Here is a 10,544-nt window from a genome sequence, read left to right as displayed (position 1 = left end):
TCATAATGTGACTTGTTTATTCTCATGAGGAGAGGCCTACTTTTTGGATACTAATGTGCAAAGCCTGCAGAACCAAATCAATCTGCAATTATAAATTATCTTCAGAGCCCCAAGCAATCCACAGCTGTAGAAAATCTGTATGCCTGTTTGAATTCTGGTTAGTTATATTTGCACTTCCTTTCCTTCAATGTTTTCAATGAATTGTTTGCATAAGGAAAGTGTTTTGATATTTCAGCACATGTGATCTTTCTTGGTCAGCACAATGTATCATGGTGTTATAGTCCTATGGGGGGGGGCAGAAATGTTAAGACCTGATGGATGCAAGAGAGCAGTCAAGGCTGGCCTTATGATGATGCAAGGTGAAACGATCATTCCAAGCACTGCCCATGACTGAGGTGGCAAAATCTGCCAAGGTTGTCTAGCTGTGACTCACCATCACTCTTCATTCTCAGCACAGAACTGTGAGGCTTTGGTGCTAACCTACCTTTACTGTCCACAGAGCCTGCCTGCACATGTGTGCTGTACTGACGACTCCACTGCATGACAAATCAGCTAAGTAGTGGCAGAAGCAGCACAGAAATGTGGCTACCCAAGCCATGGATTGTTCTGTCTCACTTTGGCAACTCTGACTCTCGGCCTTACCTATCTCTTTTTCTCCAGACAGGCACATCCATCATTTCAAATTCCTGGAGCAGGTGAGATGAGAGGAATGTCTCTGTGTGCATCTCTCCATCAGCACGATAGCCTTTTCCTAGAATTTCTGGTTTTGAGGGCAAACATCTGATCATGAGAGCATAAGAGCCTTACTGGATCAGGCCAAGGGCCCATCTAGTCCAACTTCCTCTATCTCACAGTTGCCCACTAGAAGCATCTGGGAGCATATTAGAGTACAAGTTACTTCCTGTTTAACTTAAAGGGGCTGCTTAAGGAAGGAGTAAAGTGAGTGGTGAAGGAAGCAGATCCACTCACCTCACACCTTACTTATGCAGTCTATTTAAATAAAAGAAAAAGTCCTGCACTTAACTGTGCAAGAAATGAACAAGTTGAGGAGGAAAGGAGCTTTGCTGCAGCACAGACAGGGCAGTGGGTCAAGAACTCTATTGCAGCTGACTTGGTTGAGCAGTCCCTGTATCTCTATTATACAGTTGGCCCTCAATACCTGTGGGGGATCCGTTTCCAGCCCCCCTGTAGATACCAATACCCGCAGATAATTAAATCCATGGAGAGCCCTTGGGATCTCCAGATGCAACCAGAAGTGTCTTTTAGTCATGTGCAGAAGTGTTCTGAGACGAGCGGAGGTCGCTTCTGGCCTCCATGCTCCTCAGAACACCTACCGAAGCCTTCTGAAAGGCACTTTTGCTACTTTTTGTAGCAAAAAACCAGACTTGCCTTTTAGAAGGCTCCAGCAGGCCTTCTGAGGTACATAGTTGCTGCGCACAGCCTCCCCGCACCTCAAAAGGTCTGGACATGACCTGCTGCATCCAGAAGGTCCTCTGAGGCCCCTCCAGCATGGGCTTGCAATCTGCATTGAGTCAAATCCATGGATCACAAACCCAGGAATGACAGGGGGCCACTGTATAGCTCGTCTATCTTGGCAAAAGGTTTTGTCTTGAACATCCTGCTTTTAAAGTCACTGCATGTCAGGGATAAGGCTAGGCATGAACTACTTCCAGGTAATAATTTGCATGAGAAGCATGGCAAATTCTTCAGCATGTTGGCCAAACATTTAAGTTCCTTGGCAGAAGCATGGCCTAATTCTCACAGCATCCTTTCCAGAAGTAACTGGTTCGTGCTCTATATCTGGGTTTGTGCTGTAGAAACCTAGAGCCAAGTCCTTCAGCTTTTCAGAAATGGCAGCCTGTAGTTTCAAAGAGCCACTTGATTCTATGCCTGACTCTGAAACTTGCAAAGTACAATTTTTCTTCCGTAATTCTTCAGCTAAGACAAGTCAATATCTTTGGAAGAGACTCCAAAAATACCTTGATTCTAAATGACAACTGAGAATAGTATTGCTGATTTTTATTCTGCCTGGTCATCAGTTATTGACTGTTACTAAAATGCTCAGCTCTTCCTTCAAATTAAACAAAAGCTATAGATCTATCATTAATAAAGCAAAACAAAATAACCACTTCTTTGCAATGTTCATCTCTGCTTCTGAACTATGAGAAGGTTATTAATTGTAGTTATTAAAAAAAATTGATTGGGTGTTATGGCGTTGATTTTGTGTCATGCAGAGGGGAGACATCTCTCCCTGAGGCAGCAGAAAGTTCTGGGCTGGCCCTCTGGGCTGTCCAGCCCATTCTGTTTAACTGAGCCTCTTGTGAGTCTCTTAGGATGAAATGCCTCTGTTCATTGATCCTTTTGTGCCCTGTTGCCTCATGGTTTTTCATTGTCTTACTATCTTATCAATGTTTTAATTTTTTATTTGTTTTGCTTACCATCTGACTTAAGAAGAAAGAACTTGGTTGGTTGGTTGGTTGGTTGGTTGGTTGGTTGGTTGAACCCATGAAGAAAGTGACATTCAATGCATGTTCGTCACTTCATGACTTTTTAGTTGATCCTAAGAAAGATTAGGATCTTACGCTATTGTCACTAGCTGCCTGCAGTGTTTGTCCTTTTCAATGCAGGCATTTGAACTGTGCTGTGGTGTCATCTACTTTTTGTCAGCACTGAGTGTTTTGAGGGAGATTGGGACTGATGACAAGCACTCCCAAGTTCATAAAAGTTGCCACCAAATTTTGCCAAAAGCAAAATTTCAAGGTGAGTTTAAAGATTGTGACTCAGGAGAAACGCATGAGAAACTCCAAGGAAAGTGAAAAAGATTTTGATGAAACCAGTGATATTTCCCCGGAGCATTCCACACATGCCTTGACTGTCATCATTGTTGTCTCCAATTGCTTCCCTTGCATCAGACCATCTGCCCTGTTGTATTTGCTAGTCTTGCAAAGCCCTCTTAGAATACTCTGCATCGAGAAATAGGACAAATCTTTGTTCAAAGATTCAAAAATGTTTATCATCTTGGGGGAGGCTCATTGTTAGTCTTTAATCAACAAATAATTTACTCGGTCGTAATCTGATGCCAATGCATTAAATGCGGCTAATTCAACTTTGATAAAGGGCTTCAGTATGAGATCCTACCGGTAAGTGAATTTTCATAATTCAACAAGATAGGAAAGCAATTGTATTAAAAAGCCAAGATAACAGGAGGAAGAACAGATAAAGTGACATGGACTGAAACAAAAAGAAAAGCAGGAAGGACAGCTTTGCTTCTCAGCCAGTTAACAGCCTCTGTCAGACGGCCCTAGGGGCTTTTCTCCGCCTTGTTTTTATGTTTTAAATGCAGGCATGCTATCTTTTACATGATAAAAATGGTGGGCAGAAATGTTAGGGGGAAAACTACAAGCAAAACAAATAAAAAGTATACACATCATTCACACAGAGCACAGTCCTAAGATTGCGCTGTGCCAGTGCAAGTCCCTTGCGCTGGCCCGGGAGGGTGGCAAACATGCTGTAAGGCATGTTTGCACCTACTCCTGCGTCAGCCAGGCTGGTGTAAGGATGTGCACCAGCCTGTGGAGATTGCATCCAGCCTCTGCAGTGCCGAGACAAGGTGAATGCATGCTGGCTGGGCCCATGGGCAGGCTGCAGGAGAGCAGGGGTGGGGCCAGAATCCCACACTTATGACAGATCCTGACCCTGTTTCCGGGCAGCCCAAGCCAGCTCTGCTTGGATCTGGCTGCTTGGATCTGCGCCACCCACTGGGGCTGCAGTGGCTCTCCCCAAAGTAACGGGAAGCAATTCCCCTTTTCCCAGACTGAGCCGCTTTTAGCCTTAAAACTTGTGCTGGATATGGGGCAGGCCGTTCCAACACCAGTTAAGACTGTGCTAACAGTGTTGCTGATTTATTTAAATCCTCTAGTCATTTAATTATTTGATTTGCTCTGTAAACCGCTTTGTGAACTTTTTTGTTGAAAAGCTGTATATAAATCTTCTTCTTCATCATCATAATGGAGATGCTCCAAGAGGGTTTCCTGCCTAAGGCAGTGGGTTAGACTATATAACCTATTAGGCCCTTCCAAATCAATGATTCTATGATAATCATCATCGAGAGCTTGTGTAGCATATGCCTAAAACAGGACTGATTCATCCATGAAGTAAGGTGAGACTGGCTGGTTTGGGCAGCAGACAGGTTCAGGTGGTACCCTGTGCCCATCAGACACCTTTTACCACCTCCATTCCCTTTTTAGGAAAAGGGGTGATGCTTCTCCCAACTTTCATCTTCCAGCCTACTCTGCTGGTCAGTATGAAAACAATGCTGGAGTGAAGAAAAAGAAGCAAAACTCACCTCTCCTGCCAAGCCTGCTTCCCACCCTGAAACATCTCTGAACCCCACCCCCAAACCATCCCTGCTGCCACCTTACCTGCACTGCTTGTACCACACCCTATCTCCTCCGAGGGATCTTACGAAGTTCCATTACACCATACCACCTGACAGAACCGGCATTACACTCCTCCCTCCCTCCCTCTCCACTAACCACTACCCAGGAATTCCACACTGGCCTTTAGGAAAACTTGTCTACTATTATTGATTTAATCAAATAACTTTTCAAAACATTCAAGGAATGCTTGCAACCTAGTTTGAGAACCAGTGTCATGTGAGGACAGTGCACTCATAGATACTACTACAGATATAATATAGCTCTATATTATATCATGAGTGACGCAATTTGCTTAATTCTTCCACCTGACATGTTGGTTGATTCTTTGGAACCATTCACACATTTCAAGTGAAGAATGTTATGGAGTGTTTGAAATAGCTCAGGAATGCAAAAAGTAGAGATGTGGTTGAAAAAAATAACTCCTTAGTCTTTGGTGATCCAAATAGAAAGATGCAATACCTTTGCCATAATGAATTAAACTATCAGAAAAAGATATTATATGGGGTAGTTCTGTGCTGTTATGAAGCACAATGAACCTTTGTCTCAAAGGACTCATAAGATTAGAGTGGTTTGGAGAAGAGAACAGACACAATGTTAATTTTTAATCCTGTTCGATGTTGCCTTCATTCTCCTCACCCCCCTTTCTGCCTTTAACTTTTATTCTACTTACATTATTTATAAATGTATCTTTAGAATTTAATGAGTTCCAAGGGGTTGATTCAGAATGGCTCCTATTAACCACACACTCACAAAACTTGATATTTGTGACCTGACTGAATAACAGATGGTTGCTCAGATCATTTAATTATAATACTGTGAATTTTTCTGAAATAATAACTATGTACCAGCAACACTGTGCTCTTCCAGTTTCTGAAAATGGAATGCCATTCATGGAGAGCAATCTATGAAGCCCAGTTGCTGCGATGAATGAACTTCTATTCATTTTCATTGGCTTTTGTGAAACTAGTAACATGTTGACATAAACAGAGATCAGACAGAGATCATACATTGGTGAATTATGGCCATTATACATGCAAACAATGGCTATATTGATATAGTTTTGATAACACTTAAATAGCTTATATTCTATACTATGGACAGCTTCTCACATCTGTCAAAATCTGCAGGGGTTCCCCCCCCCCCGCCCAATTGGATAGTTGCTTTAGAAAACATTTCCCAAGTATTGCAGTTGATTTCATTTCTTGGGATCTGTCACACCCATCACTCCCCATGGGGGGAGTGAGGCGTCAAAGGAACCCCAGGTTGACATTCCTCAGGGAAAAGAACAGGAGGAAGGAGGGTCCTAACAGAAGACTATTAGGGCACAATCCTGAACTAGGTTAGTGCCTGCGATGAGCTCCAGCACCAACCATAAGACATGTCCGCAACAACCTACATGGAGTCAGCGCTGGCAACAGCCCAGTGCCAGTCTCCACTGAGCCCAGCACTGGCCAGATGCTGACTGGAGCTAGATGGTGGCTGACTGGAGCTCCAGGTAGCAGTGAGGGCCTTGGGAGTGGGAGGAGGTATTCTGAGAAGATAAACCATGGCAGGAGTAGGACTGTCGGAGCTCTGCTTGGCCAGATCCTGATTTCCATGTTGGCCCGACACAGAGTCTATCAAGTCTGCACCAGCAAAATAGCCAGTGCAGACTTGAGAAGCCCCATTGTGGAGCTTGGGGCTTTCCCCAGGGGAAGGGGATGAAAGTAAATGAATATACTAAAGACCTACAGTAAACGAATAGGATTTTATACAATGAAATTATATCATTATCAATACAGCCTTACACATGCTCTGCACGTGGGTTGTGAGTGCTTGCACACTTTATGTGGTGGTGGTGGGCAACAGCACTTTTTGAAGGACTCCATTGGAGTGGCTCTGCCTCACCTGCTGCCCCCACACAGCGCATCCCTGCTATAGATATGCGTGTGCATGAAAAAGAGCAGTGAAATGTAAATTCCAACGCACTCAGAAATAAATATCATGGCTATAGCAATTACCACGGTGTGAAGTCCTCATCGCCTTGTTTCTGCCTCTCTGGCAGAAGGTTGTGCTCTGTTTGTGCCAGAGAGTTCACACAGAGAAACTCTATTTTCACTTCCACTGCGGGGACTCAGGCTGGAGAAAATTAAAGAGGCAAATGCATGAGGGACACAGAATTGCAGTTATACAGCAATTTTTTTTGTGCTGCTGCTGTTTTAAGTTTGAATAATATGCTGCCCTCTGTGCAATGTGCCCCTTGCCTGATTTCAGCAACCTGCCAACAACACAGTATGACTAACAAGATCAGAAGCGTCTTTATTACAGTTTTACTGGCCCCATGTGCCATTTTTTCCTCTTTATTTTATTGCTATTCCACTTCTACCCAGGACAGTAAAAGTATGGGAGACCTACATTTCCTTTTATCCCCCAATTCAGCAGATGTTAAAAGGATACTAAAAGAATGATTTACCATTACCATCCATTTGTATTTTACCCCTCAAAATGGAGTGTAGACAATGGTCTTCCTAATAAGCTGGAGAACAAGGTATGAATCCAAATGCACCTTCTGTCATAGTCAGTGGCATGAGAAAATGATTGCCAATTCCAGTATCAATGGATTAGCTTTGAATCAAGTCTTTGCACAACTGAAATGGGACCCACAAGTATACCTTGGATGTTGATCAGTACTGATTAATGCAAACTGGGGTGGCATAATGAAAAAGGGAACTCTTTAAAGAAAAGTTGTGCCCCTGTGATCAAATTTAGGGCTCAGTCCAGACCTGTGCGCGCTGGCTTACCGCTGCCGTGCTCTGTCGCTGATGTGCTGTAACGCATGATTGCGGGTCTGACAGAGCCCAGCGCCTGAGCCAGTCCAGTGTGAGCCTGTACTGGGCCAGCTCTGGTGCTGGGCTCGCAATCCACCGCCCAGGGCTCTGTGCAAGCACTGGGCAGTGGAGAGGTAAGATGGGGCAGGGGGAGGCGTCCCATGGCAGGCAGAGGGCAGGGGAAGGCGTGGCAGGGGGAGGGAGTGGGGAGGGAGGGGGCAGGACCAGCAGAACTGAGCTGAGCCGTGCAGTCCAACACAGGACTCCTTGATTCTGCACCGGCTAAAGAGCCACCACAGAATTGAGTAGTTCCATTGTGGGGCCACTTCTCTTACCCGGGGGAAGGGGACGAAGAGGAGCTGCTGGCGGCTGCCCAGCATGCTTAGGATACCGTGGCAGCCATGTAATGGTTGGAAGTGTCATCATCAAGCAGGAAGATCTTTAGCAGCCCCATAGGGCAAAATCAAATCAATTAATTAAATAAATTAAAAATTTACAATATGCATAAGTTTAAAATTATTTTTAAAATAAAGAATAGTCAAGAGGATATTCTGAATGTGGTGTTTGGAGCTGTTGCAAGTTCTATAGGTTAAACTCACAGAGCCCAAAGGGAATATGGACATAGTGAAAACCAAAATGCACCAGTGCTCCTTAAATTTGCCTTCTGCAACCCAGTCTTGCCAAGACTGCCACACTCTTCATCAAATGAAATCTCTACTGTAGTAAACCATTACATTGCATTACAGTAGTCAACCTTGCAGACCTAAAATGCATGAGACCTTCTCCAAATAAAGACTCTCATGGAATCTTGCCTATAAAATCTCATGCCATCATACATTTCTTACAGCCCAATCCTACCCCTCCCCCGCCAGCCCAGCATGCTCAATTCTTATTTTGTCACTGTCCCCCCTCATAAGGGGAAGCTGGCTCAACCATGGTTGGCATGGTTGGCAACCTTCAGTCTCGAAAGACTATGGTATAAGCCTACAGCACCCAGTATTCCCAGGCGATCTCCCATCCAAGTACTAACCAGGCCTGACCCTACTTAGCTTCCAAGATCAGACAAGATCAGGCATGTGCAGGGTAACAGTTGCTGTCATTGTGGCTGTCAACAGTGGCTCAACCTGACAACAGTTGATGCTGAAAGGGGAGCATCTCAGTGCAAGATGGCTAAAGATAGTCAAACTCTCTTTCAGGGCAGCTCTCAATCATTAACGGGCCTCTTACTTAGGACCACCTGCAAACTTTTCTGAGCGTTCCCCAGTTCTCTGACTGAACTGAAAAAAACTGGTAAAATCTGGAATCATTTTTGCTTTTACATCATTCTAGCCACACAAATGGGAAGAACAGACAAAAACAGTCTGTCCTCTCTTTGTCTATTCAAAATTCTTTTGCCTGTTCAAAAAGATGTCGGTGGCATAATCCTCCAGAAGGCATTGATATGTTTCATTATGACAGTCCCTGGCAGCTCATCAGTTCTGCTCAGGATGTGATCTTCTCCTTCCAGCAACTGAACTAATTTGTTTCCTTCTATAGCTTTTAGATTCTCCACCCTCTGGCTTTGTTGTTTTCACTCGCACTTCTGAAAAGACAGCAGAGCAAACAAAACTTCACTTTTTTGGAATTATATCCTGGACTGCATTGGGTCAAAAAAAGTGATCTGGGCCAAAACATAAGGACACTGGGTACAACTACTTAAGACTGGACTTCTCAAACACTGGTTTAATTTGGAATATCCCTATTGACTTCATTAGAAGCAATCTAGAGCAAATAATAATAATAATAATAATAAATATCTCTCTCTCTCTCTCTCTCTCTCTCTCTCTCTCTCTCTCTCTCTATATATATATATATATATATATATATATATATATATATATATATGGATATGGATATGGATATGGATATGGATATGGATATGGATATGGGTGGGTGATGGATATGGATAGTATAATAACAATACTAATAAACAACAGTGGGCCCAATTCAGCCCACTCCACCTGAACCAGAACAGGGCTGGCTTCTCACAAAACAAACACAACTAGAACTAGTGCTGAGCATGGAGGGCAAATATGCGAGGGAATTAGCAGAATCATACATGCTAATTACGCCCCTGTCAGAATGCATTGGCTACCCACACTCCCTGCTCTTCCTACATCCAGCATTTGTCTGCAGAGGTAAATGCAGAACATGGAGGATTTAGTCCCATGATGAAAATCTTGGAATGCTCAGGACTTTTTGCCTCTGCAAAAACACTGAATGTGGAGAGAAAGGGGTGTGGCAAGCTCATGATTGGCTTGCATCATTGACATGATCAGCATGTGAGAGACCTCTGAGCCTGTCACCTGTATGCTCTCTGACAGACAGCATAATGTATGATGAGCAGGGCTCAAGTATGGACAGTATTCAAATTTTCCTGAAAATTGCTTGAGCATAATAAGTATGCATTATTTTTGCTTTTCCTGAAAATGTTGATGATCAAAGTACATTGGGAATTCTGTGTTTTTTATCTAATTTGGCAATCAATCATTTTCTGACGTGGATCACCTTTTTTTCCTTTATGATTTTTCTCCCCAATATCAACAGTCTTGTCTTTTCTTGTGCTTTTTCTACATCACTTCATTCTCACATGCGAGCAAGTTGACTGGAGAAGAGCAGTTTGCCCCAGACTGGTGGTGCCAACCTCTCGCCACCTAACATTACCATTAAATCACAATCCTGAAAAAGCAACTTAGGAGGTTGAAACAGGCGATTAAAACAGTACACAATTAGCAAATCCATTCATGTAGTTGTAATTAACAAGATCAAAGTTTCAGTTGTCATTGACAACTTAGCATTCAATATTGCTGAGCCAACATAATTTTACTATGATTTTCCCCATTTAATTAAATGTGAAGAGTTGTAATCAGCATAATCTTCTGCGCCAGCAAAAGCTTTCCCAGGTTGTATCATTCTAACTGTACTTGCTGGGAGAAATCAGTGAAGTGGTTGGTTGATCCCTCTAACCCTCATGACAACTCATTTTACCTTTTAAAATCCTCCATTCCCCAATGCTTGTTTTAAACCTTCCACTATTTTTCTGTTTCCCTCCTAATGGGTTATCCTAGCAGAGGCAATTCAGCCCAGCTGGCAGCCCAACTCTTTCTTTCCCGCCCTCATCTAACCCATGGCTGTCAAAATGGAACTATTCACAAGCAGTCTTTCACTCACAACCACTTAAATCCTCTAAATTCCTTTAAATATAAAATACATTTTTAGGATTTGTAAACATGTGTGCATGCGTATGAGACCATTGTTG

The sequence above is a fragment of the Tiliqua scincoides genome, chromosome 6, assembly GCF_035046505.1.
Source record: "Tiliqua scincoides isolate rTilSci1 chromosome 6, rTilSci1.hap2, whole genome shotgun sequence".
Taxonomy (NCBI): domain Eukaryota; kingdom Metazoa; phylum Chordata; class Lepidosauria; order Squamata; family Scincidae; genus Tiliqua; species Tiliqua scincoides.
Note: the sequence above shows the minus strand (reverse complement) of the source record.